This window comes from Sycon ciliatum, chromosome 6 (assembly GCF_964019385.1).
Source record: "Sycon ciliatum chromosome 6, ocSycCili1.1, whole genome shotgun sequence".
In the NCBI taxonomy this organism is placed as follows: domain Eukaryota; kingdom Metazoa; phylum Porifera; class Calcarea; order Leucosolenida; family Sycettidae; genus Sycon; species Sycon ciliatum.
The window spans coordinates 12,365,570-12,384,863 of NC_088648.1; positions in this window are offsets into that span (position 1 = coordinate 12,365,570).

Below are 19,294 nucleotides of genomic sequence, written 5' to 3' on the forward strand. Positions count from 1 at the left end.
TAACATGACCCAGCTGTAATGTCATTTGTCGCAGTGATTTGATTTTTGGTTTGCTTGTAGGGCGCTGGCACCCATATGCAGTGACCCAGAAAATTTGACACTGCTGTGAATAGTTTAGTCGCAAAGTGAAGATTCACGGGTAAAAAGCCCCAAACTGTCAGATAGGTTATTTTTGAGCTTTCAGCAGCCCTGGGCGAGTTCTTTAGAGAAATGTGGCTGTTTTTCTTGGTGGACTTGTCTATGTCCAGCTACACAAGGAGATGCGGATGGTCATATTCTTTTTCTGAGCTGCGAACGGGCAGAATTGTGAGACAATGTGGGATTTTGACCATTTGCGCTGACCTTTGAATTTCAATGTACCTCTTTATAACATGACCCAGCTGTAATGTCATTGGTCGCATTGACTTGATTTTTGGTTTGCTTGTAGGGCGCTGGCACCCATATGCAGTGACCCAGAAAATTTGACACTGCTGTGAATAGTTTAGTCGCAAAGTGAAGATTCACGGGTAAAAAGCCCCAAACTGTCAGATAGGTTATTTTTCAGCTTTCACCAGCTCTGGGCGAGTTCTTTAGAGAAATGTGGCTATTTTTCTTGGTGGACTTGTCTATGTCCAGCTACACAAGGAGATGAGGATGGTCATATTCGTTTTCTGAGCTGCGAACGGGCAGAAAGGTGAGACAATGTGGGATTTTGACCATTTGTGCTGGCTGACCTTTGAATTTCAATGTACCTCTCTATAACATAACCCAGCTGTAATGTCATTGGTCACATTGATTTGATTTTTGGTTTGCTTGTAGGGCGCTGGCACCCATATGCAGTGACCCAGAAAATTTGACACTGCTGTGAAAAGTTTAGTCGCAAAGTGAAGATTCACGGGTAAAAAGCTCCAAACTGTCAGATAGGTTATTTTTCAGCTTTCAGCAGCCCTGGGCAAGTTCTTTAGAGAAATGTGGCTGTTTTTCTTGTTGGACTTGTCTATGTCCAGCTACACAAGGATATGAGGATGGTCATATTCGTTTTCTGAGCTGCGAAATGGCAGAAAGGTGAGAAAATGTGGGATTTCGACCATTTGTGCTGACCTTTGAATTTCAATGTAGGTCTCTATAACGTGCCCCACTGCATTGTCAATGGTCGCATTGATTTGATATTTGGTTTGCTTGTAGGGGCTGGCACCCACATTCAGTGACCCAGAAAATTTGGCACTGCTGTGAATAGTTTAGTCGCAAAGTGAAGATTCACGGGTAAAAAGCCCCAAACTGTCAGATAGGTTATTTTTGAGCTCTCAGCAGCCCTGGGCGAATTCTTTAGAGAAATCTGGCTGTTTTTCTTGGTGGACTTGTCTATGTCCAGCTACAGAAGGAGATGAGGAGGGCCATATTCGTTTTCTGAGCTGCGAACGGGCAGAAAGGTGAGACAATGTGGGATTTTGACCATTTGTGCTGACCTTTGAATTTCAATGTAGGTCTCTATAACGTGACCCAGCTGCATTGTCAATGGTCGCATTGGTTTGATTTTTGGTTTGCTTGTAGGGCGCTGGCACCCACATTCAGTGACCTAGAAAATTTGACCCTGCTGTGAATAGTTTAGTCGCAAAGTGAAGATTCACGGGTAAAAAGCCCCAAACTGTCAGATAGGTTACTTTTGAGCTTTCAGCAGCCCTGGGCGGGTTCTTTAGAGAAATGTAGCTGTTTTTCTTGGTGGACTTGTCTATGTCCAGCTACACAAGGAGATGATGATGGTCATTGTCTGTTTCTGAGCTGCGAACGGGCAGAAAGGTGAGACAATGTGGGATTTTGACCATTTGTGCTGACCTTTGAATTGCAATGTACCTCTCTATAACATGACCCAGCTGTAATGTCATTGGTCGCATTGATTTGATTTTTGGTTTGCTTGTAGGGCACTGGCACCCATATGCAGTGACCCAGAAAATTTGACACTGCTGTGAATAGTTTAGTCGCAAAGTGAAGATTCACGGGTAAAAAGCCCCAAACTGTCAGATAGGTTATTTTTGAGCTTTCAGCAGCCCTGGGCGAGTTCTTTAGAGAAATGTGGCTGTTTTTCTTGGTGGACTTGTCTATGTCCAGCTACACAAGGAGATGAGGATGGCCATATTCGTTTTCTGAGCTGCGAACGGGCAGAAAGGTGAGAAAATGTGGGATTTTGACCATTTGTGCTGACCTTTGAATTTCAATGTAGGTCTCTATAAAGTGACCCAGCTGCATTGTCAATGGTCGCATTGATTTGATTTTTGGTTTGCTTGTAGGGAGCTGGCACCCACATTCAGTTACCTAGAAAATTTGACACTGCTGTGAATAGTTTAGTCGCAAAGTGAAGATTCATGGGTAAAAAGCCCCAAAGTGTCAGATAGGTTATTTTTGAGCTTTCAGCAGCCCTGGGCGGGTTCTTTAGAGAAATGTAGCTGTTTTTCTTGGTGGACTTGTCTATGTTCAGCTACACAAGGAGATGATGATGGTCATTGTCTGTTTCTGAGCTGCGAACGCGCAGAAAGGTGAGACAATGTGGGATTTTGACCATTTGTGCTGACCTTTGAATTTCAATGTACCTCTCTATAACATGACCCAGCTGTAATGTCATTTGTCGCATTGATTTGATTTTTGGTTTGCTTGTAGGGCGCTGGCACCCATATGCAGTGACCTAGAAAATTTGACACTGCTGTGAATAGTTTAGTCGCAAAGTGAAGATTCACGGGTAAAAAGCCCCAAACTGTCAGATAGGTTATTTTTCAGCTTTCAGCAGCCCTGGGCAAGTTCTTTAGAGAAATGTGGCTGTTTTTCTTGTTGGACTTGTCTATGTCCAGCTACACAAGGATATGAGGATGGTCATATTCGTTTTCTGAGCTGCGAAATGGCAGAAAGGTGAGAAAATGGGGGATTTTGACCATTTGTGCTGCCCTTTGAATTTCAATGTAGGTCTCTATAACGTGACCCAGCTGCATTGTCAATGGTCGCATTGATTTGATATTTCGTTTGCTTGTAGGGGCTGGCACCCACATTCAGTGACCCAGAAAATTTGGCACTGCTGTGAATAGTTTAGTCGCAAAGTGAAGATTCACGGGTAAAAAGCCCCAAACTGTCAGATAGGTTATTTTTGAGCTCTCAGCAGCCCTGGGCGAATTCTTTAGAGAAATGTGGCTGTTTTTCTTGGTGGACTTGTCTATGTCCAGCTACAGAAGGAGATGAGGATGGCCATATTCGTTTTCTGAGCTGCGACCGGGCAGAAAGGTGAGACAATGTGGGATTTTGACCATTTGTGCTGACCTTTGAATTTCAATGTAGGTCTCTATAACGTGACCCAGCTGCATTGTCAATGGTCGCATTGGTTTGATTTTTGGTTTGCTTGTAGGGCGCTGGCACCCACATTCAGTGACCTAGAAAATTTGACACTGCTGTGAATAGTTTAGTCGCAAAGTGAAGATTCACGGGTAAAAAGCCCCAAACTGTCAGATAGGTTACTTTTGAGCTTTCAGCAGCCCTGGGCGGGTTCTTTAGAGAAATGTAGCTGTTTTTCTTGGTGGACTTGTCTATGTCCAGCTACACAAGGAGATGATGATGGTCATTGTCTGTTTCTGAGCTGCGAACTTGCAGAAAGGTGAGACAATGTGGGATTTTGACCATTTGTGCTGACCTTTGAATTGCAATGTACCTCTCTATAACATGACCCAGCTGTAATGTCATTGGTCGCATTGATTCGATTTTTGGTTTGCTTGTAGGGCGCTGGCACCCATATGCAGTGACCCAGAAAATTTGACACTGCTGTGAATAGTTTAGTCGCAAAGTGAAGATTCACGGGTAAAAAGCCCCAAACTGTCAGATAGGTTATTTTTGAGCTTTCAGCAGCCCTGGGCGGGTTCTTTAGAGAAATGTAGCTGTTTTTCTTGGTGGACTTGTCTATGTCCAGGTACACAAGGAGATGATGATGGTCATTGTCTGTTTCTGTGCTGCGAACGGGCAGAAAAGTGAGAGAATGTGGGATTTGGACCATTTGCGCTGACCTTTGAATTTCAATGTACCTCTCTATAACATGACCCAGCTGTAATGTCATTGTTCGCATTGATTTGATTTTTGGTTTGCTTGTAGGGCACTGGCACCCATATGCAGTGACCCAGAAAATTTGACACTGCTGTGAATAGTTTAGTCGCAAAGTGAAGATTCACGGGTAAAAAGCCCCAAACTGTCAGATAGGTTATTTTTGAGCTTTCAGCAGCCCTGGGCGAGTTCTTTAGAGAAATGTAGCTGTTTTTCTTGTTGGACTTGTCTATGTCCAGCTACAGAAGGAGATGAGGATGGCCATATTCGTTTTCTGAGCTGAGAAAGGTGAGACAATGTGGGATTTTGACCATTTGTGCTGACCTTTGAATTTCAATGTACCTCTCTATAACATGACCCAGCTGTAATGTCATTGGTCGCATTGATTTGATTTTTGGTTTGCTTGAAGGGCGCTGGCACCCATATGCAGTGACCCACAAAATTTGACACTGCTGTGAATAGTTTAGTCGCAAAGTGAAGATTCACGGGTAAAAAGCCCCAAACTGTCAGTTAGTTTATTTTTGAGCTTTCAGCAGCCCTGAGCGGGTTCTTTAGAGAAATGTAGCTGTTTTTCTTGGTGGACTTGTCTATGTCCAGCTACATAAGCAGATGATGATGGTCATTGTCTGTTTCTGAGCTGCGAACGGGCAGAAAGGTGAGACAATGTGGGATTTTGACCATTTGTGCTGACCTTTGAATTTCAATGTACCTCTCTATAACATGACCCAGCTGTAATGTCATTGGTCGCATTGATTTGATTTTTGGTTTGCTTGTAGAGCGCTGGCACTCATATGCAGTGACCCAGAAAATTTGACACTGCTGTGAATAGTTTAGTCGCAAAGTGAAGATTCACGGGTAAAAAGCCCCAAACTGTCAGATAGGTTATTTTTGAGCTTTCAGCAGCCCTGGGCGAGTTCTTTAGAGAAATGTGGCTGTTTTTCTTGGTGGACTTGTCTATGTCCAGCTACACAAGGAGATGAGGATGGTCATATTCGTTTTCTGAGCTGCGAACGGGCAGAAAGGTGAGACAATGTGGGATTTTGACCATTTGTGCTGACCTTTGAATTTCAATGTACCTCTCTATAACATGACCCGGCTGTAATGTCATTGGTCGCATTGACTTGATTTTTGGTTTGCTTGTAGGGCGCTGGCACCCATATGCAGTGACCCAGAAAATTTGACACTGCTGTGAATAGTTTAGTCGCAAAGTGAAGATTCACGGGTAAAAAGCCCCAAACTGTCAGATAGGTTATTTTTGAGCTTTCAGCAGCCCTGGGCGAGTTCTTTAGAGAAATGTGGCTGTTTTTCTTGGTGGACTTGTCTATGTCCAGCTACACAAGGAGATGAGGATGGTCATATTCGTTTTCTGAGGTGCGAACGGGCAGAAAGGTGAGAAAATGTGGGATTTTGACCATTTGTGCTGACCTTTGAATTTCAATGTAGGTCTCTATAACGTGACCCAGCTGCATTGTCAATGGTCGCATTGATTTGATTTTTGGTTTGCTTGGAGGGCGCTGGCACCCACATTCAGTGGCCGAGAAAATTTGACACTGCTGTGAATAGTTTAGTCGCAAAGTGAAGATTCACGGGTAAAAAGCCCCAAACTGTCAGATAGGTTATTTTTGAGCTTTCAGCAGCCCTGGGCGGGTTCTTTAGAGAAATGTAGCTGTTTTTCTTGTTGGACTTGTCTATGTCCAGCTACAGAAGGAGATGAGGATGGCCATATTCGTTTTCTGAGCTGCGAACGGGCAGAAAGGTGAGACAATGTGGGATTTTGACCATTTGTGCTGACCTTTGAATTTCAATGTACCTCTCTATAACATGACCCAGCTGTAATGTCATTGGTCGCATTGATTTGATTTTTGGTTTGCTTGTAGAGCGCTGGCACTCATATGCAGTGACCCAGAAAATTTGACACTGCTGTGAATAGTTTAGTCGCAAAGTGAAGATTCACGGGTAAAAAGCCCCAAACTGTCAGATAGGTTATTTTTGAGCTTTCACCAGCCCTGGCCGAGTTCTTTAGAGAAATGTGGCTGTTTTTCTTGGTGGACTTGTCTATGTCCAGCTACACAAGGAGATGAGGATGGTCATATTCGTTTTCTGAGCTGCGAACGGGCAGAAAGGTGAGACAATGTGGGATTTTGACCATTTGTGCTGACCTTTGAATTTCAATGTACCTCTCTATAACATGACCCGGCTGTAATGTCATTGGTCGCATTGACTTGATTTTTGGTTTGCTTGTAGGGCGCTGGCACCCATATGCAGTGACCCAGAAAATTTGACACTGCTGTGAATAGTTTAGTCGCAAAGTGAAGATTCACGGGTAAAAAGCCCCAAACTGTCAGATAGGTTATTTTTGAGCTTTCAGCAGCCCTGGGCGAGTTCTTTAGAGAAATGTGGCTGTTTTTCTTGGTGGACTTGTCTATGTCCAGCTACACAAGGAGATGAGGATGGTCATATTCGTTTTCTGAGGTGCGAACGGGCAGAAAGGTGAGAAAATGTGGGATTTTGACCATTTGTGCTGACCTTTGAATTTCAATGTAGGTCTCTATAACGTGACCCAGCTGCATTGTCAATGGTCGCATTGATTTGATTTTTGGTTTGCTTGGAGGGCGCTGGCACCTACATTCAGTGGCCGAGAAAATTTGACACTGCTGTGAATAGTTTAGTCGCAAAGTGAAGATTCACGGGTAAAAAGCCCCAAACTGTCAGATAGGTTATTTTTGAGCTTTCAGCAGCCCTGGGCGGGTTCTTTAGAGAAATGTAGCTGTTTTTCTTGTTGGACTTGTCTATGTCCAGCTACAGAAGGAGATGAGGATGGCCATATTCGTTTTCTGAGCTGCGAACGGGCAGAAAGGTGAGACAATGTGGGATTTTGACCATTTGTGCTGACCTTTGAATTTCAATGTAGGTCTCTATAACGTGACCCAGCTGCATTGTCAATGGTCGCATTGATTTGATTTTTGGTTTGCTTGTAGGGCGCTGGCACCCACATTCAGTGACCCAGAAAATTTGGCACTGCTGTGAATAGTTTAGTCGCAAAGTGAAGATTCACGGGTAAAAAGCCCCAAATTGTCTGATAGGTTATTTTTGAGCTTTCAGCAGCCCTGGGCGGGTTCTTTACAGAAATGTAGCTGTTTTTCTTGGTGGACTTGTCTATGTCCAGCTACACAAGGAGATGATGATGGTCATTGTCTGTTTCTGAGCTGCGAACGGGCAGAAAGGTGAGACAATGTGGGATTTTGACCATTTGTGCTGACCTTTGAATTTCAATGTACCTCTCTATAACATGACCCAGCTGTAATGTCATTGGTCGCATTGATTTGATTTTTGGTTTGCTTGTAGGGCGCTGGCACCCATATGCAGTGACCCAGAAAATTTGACACTGCTGTGAATAGTTTAGTCGCAAAGTGAAGATTCACGGGTAAAAAGCCCCAAACTGTCAGATAGGTTATTTTTGAGCTTTCAGCAGCCCTGGGCGAGTTCTTTAGAGAAACGTGGCTGTTTTTCTTGGTGGACTTGTCTATGTCCAGCTACACAAGGAGATGAGGATGGTCATATTCGTTTTCTGAGCTGCGAACGGGCAGAAAGGTGAGAAAATGTGGGATTTTGACCATTTGTGCTGACCTTTGAATTTCAATGTAGGTCTCTATAACGTGACCCAGCTGCATTGTCAATGGTCGCATTAATTTGATTTTTGGTTTGCTTGGAGGGCGCTGGCACCCACATTCAGTGACCTAGAAAATTTGACATTGCTGTAAATAGTTTAGTCGCAAAGTGAAGATTCACGGGTAAATAGCCCCAAACTGTCAGATAGGTTATTTTTGAGCTTTCAGCAGCCCTGGGCGGGTTCTTTAGAGAAATGTAGCTGTTTTTCTTGGTGGACTTGTCTATGTCCAGCTACACAAGGAGATGATGATGGTCATTGTCTGTTTCTGAGCTGCGAACGGGCAGAAAGGTGAGACAATGTGGGATTTTGACCATTTGTGCTGACCTTTGAATTTCAATGTAGGTCTCTATAACGTGACCCAGCTGCATTGTCAATGGTCGCATTAATTTGATTTTTGGTTTGCTTGGAGGGCGCTGGCACCCACATTCAGTGACCTAGAAAATTTGACATTGCTGTAAATAGTTTAGTCGCAAAGTGAAGATTCACGGGTAAAAAGCCCCAAACTGTCTGATAGGTTATTTTTGAGCTTTCAGCAGCCCTGGGCGGGTTCTTTAGAGAAATGTAGCTGTTTTTCTTGGTGGACTTGTCTATGTCCAGCTACACAAGGAGATGATGATGGTCATTGTCTGTTTCTGAGCTGCGAACGGGCAGAAAGGTGAGACAATGTGGGATTTTGACCATTTGTGCTGACCTTTGAATTTCAATGTACCTCTCTATAACATGACCCAGCTGTAATGTCATTGGTCGCATTGATTTGATTTTTGGTTGTCTTGTAGGGCGCTGGCACCCACATTCAGTGACCCAGAAAATTTGGCACTGCTGTGAATAGTTTAGTCGCAAAGTGAAGATTCACGGGTAAAAAGCCCCAAACTGTCAGATAGGTTATTTTTGAGCTTTCAGCAGGCCTGGGCGGGTTCTTTAGAGAAATGTAGCTGTTTTTCTTGGTGGACTTGTCTATGTCCAGCTACACAAGGAGATGAGGATGGTCAGCGTCCGTTACTGAGCTGCGAACGGGCAGAAAGGTGAGACAATGTGGGATTTTGACCATTTGTGCTGACCTTTGAATTTCAATGTACCTCTCTATAACACGACCCAGCTGTAATATCATTGGTCGCATTGATTTGATTTTTGGTTTGCTTGTAGGGCGCTGGCACCCACATTCAGTGGTCTAGAAAATTTGACACTGCTGTGAATAGTTTAGTCGCAAAGTGAAGATTCACGGGTAAAAAGCCCCAAACTGTCAGATAGGTTATTTTTGAGCTTTCAGCAGCCCTGGGCGAGTTATTTAGAGAAATGTGGCTGTTTTTCTTGGTGGACTTGTCTATGTCCATCTACACAAGGAGATGAGGATGGCCATATTCGTTTTCTGAGCTGCGAACGGGCAGAAAGGTGAGAAAATGTCGGATTTTGACCATTTGTGCTGACCTTTGAATTTCAATGTAGGTCTCTATAAAGTAACCCAGCTGCATTGTCAATGGTCGCATTGATTTGATTTTTGGTTTGCTTGTAGGGCGCTGGCACCCACATTCAGTGACCTAGAAAATTTGACACTGCTATGAATAGTTTAGTCGCAAAGTGAAGATTCACGGGTAAAAAGCCCCAAACTGTCAGATAGGTTATTTTTGAGCTTTCAGCAGCCCTGGGCGGGTTCTTTAGAGAAATATAGTTGTTTTTCTTGGTGGACTTGTCTATGTCCAGCTACACAAGGAGATGATGATGGTCATTGTCTGTTTCTGAGCTGCGAACGTGCAGAAAGGTGAGACAATGTGGGATTTTGACCATTTGTGCTGACCTTTGAATTTCAATGTAGGTCTCTATAACATGACCCAGCTGTAATGTCATTGGTCGCATTGATTTGATTTTTGGTTTGCTTGTAGAGCGCTGGCACCCATATGCAGTGACCCACAAAATTTGACACTGCTGTGAATAGTTTAGTCGCAAAGTGAAGATTCACGGGTAAAAAGCCCCAAACTGTCCGATAGGTTATTTTTCAGCTTTCAGCAGCCCTGGGCGAGTTGTTTAGAGAAATGTGGCTGTTTTTCTTGGTGGACTTGTCTATGTCCAGCTACACAAGGAGATGAGGATGGTCATATTCGTTTTCTGAGCTGCGAACGGGCAGAAAGGTGAGACAATGTGGGATTTTGACCATTTGTGCTGACCTTTGAATTTCGATGTACCTCTCTATAACATGACCTGGCTGTAATGTCATTGGTCGCATTGACTTGATTTTTGGTTTGCTTGTAGGGCGCTGGCACCCATATGCAGTGACCCAGAAAATTTGACACTGCTGTGAATAGTTTAGTCGCAAAGTGAAGATTCACGGGTAAAAAGCCCCAAACTGTCAGATAGGTTATTTTCGAGCATGCAGCAGCCCTGGGCGGGTTCTTTAGAGAAATGTAGCTGTTTTTCTTGGTGGACTTGTCTATGTCCAGCTACACAAGGAGATGATGATGGTCATTGTCTGTTTCTGAGCTGCGAACGGGCAGAAAGGTGAGACAATGTGGGATTTTGACCATTTGTGCTGACCTTTGAATTTCAATGTACCTCTCTATAACATGACCCAGCTGTAATGGCATTGGTCGCATTGATTTGATTTTTGGTTTGCTTGTAGAGCGCTGGCACCCATATGCAGTGACCCAGAAAATTTGACACTGCTGTGAATAGTTAATCGCAAAGTGAATATTCACGGGTAAAAAGCCCCAAACTGTCAGATAGGTTATTTTTCAGCTTTCAGCAGCCCTGGGCGAGTTGTTTAGAGAAATGTGGCTGTTTTTCTTGGTGGACTTGTCTATGTCCAGCTACACAAGGAGATGAGGATGGTCATATTCGTTTTCTGAGCTGCGAACGGGCAGAAAGGTGAGACAATGTGGGATTTTGACCATTTGTGCTGACCTTTGAATTTCAATGTACCTCTCTATAACATGACCCGGCTGTAATGTCATTGGTCGCATTGACTTGATTTTTGGTTTGCTTGGAGGGCGCTGGCACCCACATTCAGTTGCCGAGAAAATTTGACACTGCTGTGAATAGTTTAGTCGCAAAGTGAAGATTCACGGGTAAAAAGCCCCAAACTGTCAGATAGGTTATTTTTGAGCTTTCAGCAGCCCTGGGCGGGTTCTTTAGAGAAATGTAGCTGTTTTTCTTGGTGGACTTGTCTATGTCCAGCTACACAAGGAGATGATGATGGTCATTGTCTGTTTCTGAGCTGCGAGCGTGCAGAAAGGTGAGACAATGTGGGATTTTGGCCATTTGTGCTGACCTTTGAATTTCAATGTAGGTCTCTATAACATTACCCTGCTGTAATGTCATTGGTCGCATTGATTTGATTTTTGGTTTGCTTGTAGGGCGCTGGCACCCATAAGCAGTGACTCAGAAAATTTGACACTGCTGTGAATAGTTTAGTCGCAAAGTGAAGATTCACGGGTAAAAAGCCCCAAACTGTCAGATAGGTTATTTTTGAGCTTTCAGCAACCCTGGGCGAGTTCTTTAGAGAAATGTGGCTGTTTTTCTTGGTGGACTTGTCTATGTCCAGCTTCAGATGGAGATGAGGATGGCCATATTCGTTTTCTGAGCTGTGAACGGGCAGAAAGGTGAGAAAATGTCGGATTTTGACCATTTGTGCTGACCTTTGAATTTCAATGTAGGTCTCTATAACGTGACCCAGCTGCATTGTCAATGGTCGCATTGATTTGATTTTTGGTTTGCTTGTAGGGCGCTGGCACCCACATTCAGTGACACAGAAAATTCGGCACTGCTGTGAATAGTTTAGTCGCAAAGTGAAGATTCACGGGTAAAAAGCCCCAAACTGTCAGATAGGTTATTTTTGAGCGTTCAGCAGCCCTGGGCAGGTTCTTTAGAGAAATGTAGCTGTTTTTCTTGGTGGACTTGTCTATGTCCAGCTACACAAGGAGATGAGGATGATCATTGTCCGTTACTGAGCTGCGAACGGGCAGAAAGGTGAGACAATGTGGGATTTTGACCATTTGTGCTGACCTTTGAATTTCAATGTACCTCTCTATAACATGACCCAGCTGTAATGTCATTTGTTGCATTGATTTGATTTTTGGTTTGCTTGTAGGGCGCTGGCACCCATATGCAGTGACCCAGAAAATTTGACACTGCTGTGAATAGTTTAGTCGCAAAGTGAAGATTCACGGGTAAAAAGCCCCAAACTGTCAGATAGGTTATTTTTCATCTTTCAGCAGCCCTGGGCGAGTTCTTTAGAGAAATGTGGCTGTTTCTCTTGGTGGACTTGTCTATGTCCAGCTACAGATGGAGATGAGGATGGCCATATTCGTTTTCTGAGCTGTGAACGGGCAGAAAGGTGAGAAAATGTGGGATTTTGACCATTTGTGCTGACCTTTGAATTTCAATGTAGGTCTCTATAACGTGACCCAGCTGCATTGTCAATGGTCGCATTGGTTTGATTTTTGGTTTGCTTGTAGGGCGCTGGCACCCACATTCAGTGACCTAGAAAATTTGACACTGCTGTGAATAGTTTAGTCGCAAAGTGAGGATTCATGGGTAAAAAGCCCCAAACTGTCAGATAGGTTATTTTTGAGCTTTCAGCAGCCCTGGGCGGGTTCTTTAGAGAAATGTAGCTGTTTTTCTTGGTGGACTTGTCTATGTCCAGCTACACAAGGAGATGAGGATGGTCATATTCGTTTTCTGAGCTACGAACGGGCAGAAAGGTGAGAAAATGTGGGATTTTGACCATTTGTGCTGACCTTAGAATTTCAATGTAGGTCTCTATAACGTGACCCAGCTGCATTGTCAATGGTCGCATTGATTTGATTTTTGGTTTGCTAGTAGGGCGCTGGCACCCACATTCAGGGACCCACAAAATTTGACACTGCTGTGAATAGTTTAGTCGCAAAGTGAAGATTCACGGGTAAAAAGCCACAAACTGTCAGATAGGTTATTTTTGAGCTTTCAGCAGCCCTGGGCGGGTTCTTTAGAGAAATGTAGCTGTTTTTCTTGGTGGACTTGTCTATGTCCAGCTACACAAGGAGATGATGATGGTCATTGTCTGTTTCTGAGCTGCGAACGGGCAGAAAGGTGAGACAATGTGGGATTTTGACCATTTGTGCTGACCTTTGAATTTCAATGTACCTCTCTATAACATGACCCAGCTGTAATGTCATTGGTCGCATTGACTTGATTTTTGGTTTGCTTGTAGGGCGCTGGCACCCATATGCAGTGACCCAGACAATTTGACACTGCTGTGAATAGTTTAGTCGCAAGGTGAAGATTCACGGGTAAAAAGCCCCAAACTGTCAGATAGGTTATTTTTGAGATTTCACCAGCCCTGGGCGAGTTCTTTAGAGAAATGTAGCTGTTTTTCTTGGTGGACTTGTCTATGTCCAGCTACACAAGGAGATGAGGATGGTCATATTCGTTTTCTGAGGTGCGAACGGGCAGAAAGGTGAGAAAATGTGGGATTTTGACCACTTGTGCTGACCTTTGAATTTCAATGTACCTCTCTATAACGTGACCCAGCTGCATTGTCAATGGTCACATTGATTTGATTTTTGGTTTGCTTGTAGGGCGCTGGCACCCACATTCAGTGGCCTAGAAAATTTGACACTGCTGTGAATAGTTTAGTCGCAAAGTGAAGATTCACGGGTAAAAAGCCCCAAACTGTCAGATAGGTTATTTTTGAGCTTTCAGCAACCCTGGGCGAGTTCTTTAGAGAAATGTAGCTGTTTTTCTTGGTGGACTTGTCTATGTCCAGCTACACAAGGCGATAATGATGGTCATTGTCTCTTTCTGAGCTGCGAACGGGCAGAGAGGTGAGACAATGTGGGATTTTGACCATTTGTGCTGACCTTTGAATTTCAATGTACCTCTCTATAACATAACCCAGCTGTAATGTCATTGGTCACATTGATTTGATTTTTGGTTTGCTTGTAGGGCGCTGGCAGCCATATGCAGTGACCCAGAAAATTTGACACCGCTGTGAATAGTTTAGTCGCAAAGTGAAGATTCACGGGTAAAAAGCCCCAAACTGTCAGATAGGTTATTTTTCAGCTTTCAGCAGCCCTGGGCAAGTTCTTTAGAGAAATGTGGCTGTTTTTCTTGTTGGACTTGTCTATGTCCAGTTACAGAAGGAGATGAGGATGGTCATATTCGTTTTCTGAGCTGCGAACGGGCAGAAAGGTGAGAAAATGTCGGATTTTGACCATTTGTGCTGACCTTTGAATTTCAATGTAGGTCTCTATAACGTGACCCAGCTGCATTGTCAATGATCGCATTGATTTGATTTTTGGTTTGCTTGTAGGGCGCTGGCACCCAAATTCAGTGACCCAGAAAATTTGACACTGCTGTGAATAGTTTAGTCGCAAAGTGAAGATTCACGTGTAAAAAGCCCCAAACTGTCAGATAGGTTCTTTTTGAGCTTTCAGCAGCCCTGGGCGAATTCTTTAGAGAAATGTGGCTGTTTTTCTTGGTGGACTTGTCTATGTCCAGCTACAGAAGGAGATGAGGCTGGCCATATTCGTTTTCTGAGCTGCGAACGGGCAGAAAGGTGAGACAATGTGGGATTTTGACCATTTGTGCTGACCTTTGAATTTCAATGTAGGTCTCTATAACGTGACCCAGCTGCATTGTCAATGATCGCTTTGGTTTGATTTTTGGTTTGCTTGTAGGGCGCTGGCACCCACATTCAGTGACCTAGAAAATTTGACACTGCTGTGAATAGTTTAGTCGCAAAGTGAAGATTCACGGGTAAAAAGCCCCAAACTGTCAGATAGGTTATTTTTGAGCTTTCAGCAGCCCTGGGCGGGTTCTTTAGAGAAATGTAGCTGTTTTTCTTGGTGGACTTGTCTATGTCCAGCTACACAAGGAGATGATGATGGTCATTGTCTGTTTCTGAGCTGCGAACGGGCAGAAAGGTGAGACAATGTGGGATTTTGACCATTTGTGCTGACCTTTGAATTTCAATGTACCTCTCTATAACATGACCCAGCTGTAATGTCATTGGTCGCATTGATTTGATTTTTGGTTTGCTTGTAGGGCGCTGGCACCCATATGCAGTGACCCAGAAAATTTGACACTGCTGTGAATAGTTTAGTCGCAAAGTGAAGATTCACGGGTAAAAAGCCCCAAACTGTCAGATAGGTTATTTTTGAGCTTTCAGCAGCCCTGGGCGGGTTCTTTAGAGAAATGTAGCTGTTTTTCTTGGTGGACTTGTCTATGTCCAGCTACACAAGGAGATGAGGCTGGCCATATTCGTTTTGTGAGCTGCGAACGGGCAGAAAGGTGAGAAAATGTCGGATTTTGACCATTTGTGCTGACCTTTGAATTTCAATGTACCTCTCTATAACATGACCCAGCTGTAATGTCATTGGTCGCATTGATTTGATTTTTGGTTTGCTTGTAGGGCACTGGCACCCATATGCAGTGACCCAGAAAATTTGACACTGCTGTAAATAGTTTAGTCGCAAAGTGAAGATTCACGGGTAAAAAGCCCCAAACTGTCAGATAGGTTATTTTTGAGCTTTCAGCAGCCCTGGGCGAGTTCTTTAGAGAAATGTGGCTGTTTTTCTTGGTGGACTTGTCTATGTCCAGCTACACAAGGAGATGAGGATGGTCATATTCGTTTTCTGAGCTGCGAACGGGCAGAAAGGTGAGAAAATGTGGGATTTTGACCATTTGTGCTGACCTTTGAATTTCAATGTAGGTCTCTATAACGTGACCCAGGTGCATTGTCAATGGTCGCATTGATTTGATTTTTGGTTTGCTTGGAGGGCGCTGGCACCCACATTCAGTGACCTAGAAAATTTCCCATTTCACAAGCAATGGAAAATTGTGTAGGGAAGTGGGAATTGTATAAGGAGTTGGAGGTGAGATATAACTATGTCTAGCCCTCGCGATTTACGCGATTTCATGCTCGAACACAGCATTTTTTTAAAGTTCAATATTCTAATGAAGCTGTACTTGATGCAGCTCATCCAAGGCCCTTCAGGCCTATTTTCATGGAGAACAAACCCAAACAGGGTGGGTGGGTGGGACATAGTTATATCTCACCTTCAACGCCTTATACAATTCCCACTTCACTACACAATTTTCCATTGCTTGTGAAATGGGAAATTGCATGTCGGAGTTTCCGGTGAGATATAACTATGTCTTGTTTAAAGTCGGTTCCGCACCCTGAGCGGAAACAAGAAACTATCACACTGTCCACACAAGGACTTAGTGAAAGTTCTAGTAAAAGGTGCGTGGCATGATAAACAAGCATAATCAGCCCACACTATGCCAGGCACAGACCACCGAATGACCATCACTGAGTACAGATGGAATTATCATAAAACTTACGCATGGAACGGCGAGTGGAGTAGATCATACCAAAATGGAATACAACTTAGCATTGTCAACTATGCAGAATTAACGGACAATGCAAACTCCAGAGTGGGAACACCTGGGAAAAACTGGTGCACCAGGTATATACAGGACCTTCGGAAAGGAAAAGGTCTGAGAAAAACCCAAATGTGTAGGAGAAAAGAACACGGTGGACTGAAGCCGTGGACCCTATCGGCCGCAATCATGAGCGGCGGAATAACAGACTGTCAGCCAAGGACAGTCGCACCGAAGGTGGTGCCATCAGAAGGAGGAGGGTGAAACATCACGAGAATAAAACCTCTGGAATATAGAGGATTGCGCCCAGGCGGTGGCCCAGAGGATGTCGGGTACAGAGGCTCCCTTCCGACAGGCAGCGGAGGTGGCCGCACTACGTGTGGAATGCGCCGTGAAAAACGATGGTGTCCACACCAGCATCCGACATGGAAGTGAGGAGCCACCTCAGCGGCAACGGTGCTCGGTGAGACCAGCTTGTGAGGACGTCGGAGCGACAGCAGCAGAGGGTTGGCAGACGCGGCGGCAGCGGGCGGGAAACTCTCTCTCTCTCTGTGCGAGCAGAATACTGCCTTAGAGCATCTACACACAACGGAGGGTGCTGAGGGCAAGCAGGGAAGACAAACTGCTTGGCTGGATCACCGACGCGCTGATTCTGGGTAAAAGTGGGGATCCTAAATGAAGCAGCGTTGACAACAATGTCCATAAAACGAACATCGAGCTTCTGCAGCTCAGAGCAACGCCGGGCACCCGTCAGAGCCAGCAGCATAGTCAACCCGAGAGTCAGTTCTTTGAGAGACTCATGCGTGAAGGACATGTTCCGGAACCGATCCAGGACTGCCTGTACATTCCACATGCTGCCATAGCACGGCTGAGAAGGACGGAACTGGTATGCACCGGGTAGCATATGAGACACCAGAGGATGCGGGCCAACCACAACGCCATCGATGGGAGGAAGCGTCATTGACATGGCTGACCGGTACAACCCTAGCGTATGATACAGTCGAGCCAGACGGAATGAAGAGGTCAGAAAATCGAGGACCTCTGAGAGAACACCCAGGGAAGCAATTTGCCGTGTGGCACACCAATCACACCATGTGTTCCATGCCGACTGATACACACGGTCGGTGAGGGAACGCCATGACGCCAAGAGTAGGTTGGCAGGGTCGTCCGAAACTCCGCTGCGGCTGTTGCTAGCCCGGAGAGTTTCCATGCGACCAGGGTGAAGTGAGCTGACTGTACTGACGGGTGAACTTTGTGATCTGGACCAGCGAACAAGACCGGAGAGGTTGACAGCACACGCGGAATGTCCACCACGAGTGCCAAGAGAGCTGGAACCCAAGCCTGGCCGGGCCAAAGCGGAGTGACCATGACTATGGATGGGATCTCCTGTAGAACAACCCTGGCCGGGCATTTGCCAATCAGATAGATTGGAGGGAAGGCATAGACTTGCAGGCAGGACCAGTCGAGACGGAAGGCATGCGGGCGGTGTGCATATGGGCGCCAACTGACGTACGTGTGCAGTCAAAAGTTAGTGCGAGATGCAAACAGGTCGCAGGTACTCGGTCACATGATCTGGTGATCCTGGAAAACTGACCGGTCGAGCATCCAGGCGCTGGTATCGGTGTGATGGCGAGAGTGATAATCGGCAACTGTATTCACTGCATCAGGTAGATATTGGGAATCAAAGTGATATCTCTGAGCAGACTGACACCACTCCCTCAGCGTGGCAGCTATCCTGTCTAATGTCGGTGATGAACGGCTGCCAGTGCGAGGCAAACAGGGAACAGCCACACGTTAGTCGAGCTGCAGGAGAATACTGCCCTGGTATAGAGAAGGCGCTAGCGACTGGACAGCATACTGGGCTGTGAGCGGTTCCGGGACATTCATGTGAAGCTGGGGACATTCATGTGAAGCTGTTTCTCGGCAGATGTCCATCAGCCGCCTGTGGTGACATTGGCATTATCCACTAATGAATCTCGGCATGGCACTCATGACTGAGAGTAATCTGTAAGTGTAAAAGGGACCCTGCCGTAGGAACGTGGTTTTCAAACACTGCAAGCGACGATAGTTAAGTGATGCAGGAACCATGGTGGACACCATCATGCCCACAATTGACGCAATACCCCGAAGACATACGGTGTGAGCAGCCAGCAGACGCGCACATTGTTGTTGAAGCGTGGATGCTTTCGAGTCTGGCAATGAGAACGTACCATCTTCACCACAGGGTGCAGAGTCAGTCTTGGTGAATACTCTGGCCTCTGGGACCACTGCGCAAGCCAAACGGTAGACAGGTAAACTGGGAAATCTGTTGATACCACTGAAAACTGGAGAAACTGACGATCGAGCCGCTGGACTGGAGAAATAAGCATCTCTTAAGTCTATCCCGATCATCACATCCCCTAGCTGCAGGTGATCCGGCATTGTCTTCAATGACTCCAGCGCGAAGTGGTGATACTACAGATAGCTGTTCAGCGCTCGGAGGTTGATAATTGTGGGGGCCGGGGTTTGCCATTATTAAAATTATTTCTTTTCTTTTTGTTTTGTCTTCACACATTCGTCACTCTGTGAAATGCCACGAATGATAGCAAATTGCCGTGTACCACAAAAAGCCATTGGCAAAACAAACCAATGCATGGCTCGTAATTATTATCGCCTTACTCAGGACCGCCGGATGCAGCGTTTGAGTGGTCCGGTAGTATCATGGCCGTTATACTTTGTGTAGGGTATGACGGGTACACCTGCCCTCCACAGTAGGAAACACGTGTTCGTGGCTGAAAAGTTGGTCCGGTAATAACCTGACCAGCTCCGGCGGCCTGTTATTAATTGCACATCACGGCAGTATGCTACAAGCACAATTGACAAACATGTCACCCGGCAACAGCAAACGAGTGCGCGTTACAGGATTGGCCTGGCAACTTCAAACAGGCGCAATTGACAAACATGGTGCTCCGCTGGGCAACGTCAACGGGAATGCACCAATACAAACACAGCCCCGGCATCAGCAAACGGGAACACCGTTACAAATATGGTGCCCCGGTAAACTCAACGGGAGCGCACTAATACAAGCTGGCCAGGTAGCTTCAAACAGGCACAACTGACAAACGTGGTGCTCCGCTCGGCAACTTCAGCGTGAGTGCACCAATGCAAACACGGCCCCGGCAACAGCGAACGGGAAAGCCGTTATAAACATGGTGACCGGAAAACTCAACGGGAACACACCAA